The 1,695-nt window shown below is 39.8% G+C and overlaps 1 non-coding gene across 1 annotated transcript; it reads right to left on the bottom strand.

The window, feature by feature from the left end:
- LOC131175681 (small nucleolar RNA R71) lies at nt 1–107 on the bottom strand. Its single transcript, XR_009145873.1, has one exon. It is a non-coding gene; the product is annotated as a small nucleolar RNA R71 (small nucleolar RNA).
- Nucleotides 108–1,695: the final 1,588 nt, after the last annotated feature.

Raw genomic sequence — 1,695 nt, 5'->3', positions numbered from 1 at the left:
CATTTGAGGAATTTGATGGTAGCTTTTAAACCAAGAGATGATGAAACTTTGTATGAATCTTGGATGAGATTTAAGGAGCTTGAAAGGCAATGTCCTCATCATGAAATACCCAAATGGATGATTGTTCAGAATTTCTACACCAGAGTTACTCCAGCCATAAGAAACACAATTGATTCACAAGCAGGAGGAGATTTCATGAGAATGACAAGTGAAGAATGCTATGATCTATTAGAGAAGATTGCTCATAATACCCATTTATGGGGAAATCCTAGAGCACTTGAGCCAAAGAAAGCTGGGATCTATGAACTTGACTCAGTTAACTACATGAATGCAAAATTTGATCAGTTGACTCAGCTTCTTAGTGATTTTTGCACAAAGGCAACAACCTCAACTCCTACAACTATGCAACAAGTTGCCTTCACAAATGGAACTCAAAGTTGTGGAGTTAATTATTCTTCTTATGGTGATGATTATTTGCAAGAGCAAGCTGCTTATGCAGGAGGTTATCAACAAAAACCTATGGGAAATTCTTATTCTAATATGAACAACTCAACATGGAGACCACAAGCAACTTTTGCTCAACAAGGCCAAAGCTCAAATTATGCTCATAACCAGCGGTTTATGCAGAACAAGCCTCAATTTCAGCCTCAATTTCAGCCCACAAGGCAGCCACCACCTGGATATCAAGCAAGAGCACAACAATCCCTTCCATCCCATGAACCGAAGCCATCCTTGGAGAACATGATGGAGAAATTTTTTGCTGAACAAAGCAAGATGAATAGCAAATTGGAGGAAGAAATGCAACACATGAGACAAACCATGGATCAATTACAAGTCCACAACCGCATGTTGGAGACTCAATTGGCGCAACAAGCAAGCTCATCAGGAAGCAATTCCTATGGGAAACTACCTAGCCAACCACAAAACCCTCATGAACAATGTAAGTTGGTGACCTTGAGAAGTGGTAAGAAAGTAGGTCAAGAGAGTGAAAACAAGAGAGAAGAAAAAGAAAGCACAAAAGAAGAAAATTCAGTTGAGAGCAAGAAAAATGAAAAAGAAGAAGAAAGCAAAAGTGAGCAAGATGAGGGAGAGAAACCATACATCCCACCTGAACCTTACAAACCCACCCTTCCCTACCCTCAAAGATTCATCAAGCACAAACTAGACAAGCAATTTGGCAAGTTCCTTGAAGTGCTAAAAAAATTGTATATCAATGTGCCATTCACTGAGGCACTATCCCAAATGCCGAGTTATGCCAAGTTTTTGAAGGAGATTCTTTCCAACAAGAGAAGGCTAGAAGATTATGACACCATCAATTTGGGAGAGCAATGCAGTGCTATAATCCAGAAGAAGTTACCTCCCAAACTCAAAGATCCGGGTGTGTTTTCCATTCCTTGTCATATTGGTGATAACTGTGTGGCAAATGCCTTATGTGACCTTGGAGCTAGTGTCAGCCTAATGCCTCTTTCAATATATGAAAAATTGAATATGGGAGAGTTGAAGCCCACAAACATGTATCTCTCATTGGCTGACCGTTCAATTAAGTATCCGGAAGGCATTCTTGAAAATGTGCCTATCAAGGTTGGAAAATTTTACATTCCGGTGGACTTTGTCATTTTGGATATGGAAGAAGACACAAAAGTTCCTATCTTATTGGGAAGACCCTTTTTGGCAACAGCTGGTGCATTAATTGAT

This window comes from Hevea brasiliensis, chromosome 17 (assembly GCF_030052815.1).
Source record: "Hevea brasiliensis isolate MT/VB/25A 57/8 chromosome 17, ASM3005281v1, whole genome shotgun sequence".
Lineage (NCBI taxonomy): Eukaryota > Viridiplantae > Streptophyta > Magnoliopsida > Malpighiales > Euphorbiaceae > Hevea > Hevea brasiliensis.
Note: the sequence above shows the minus strand (reverse complement) of the source record. Positions and strands in the feature narration are given on the sequence as shown.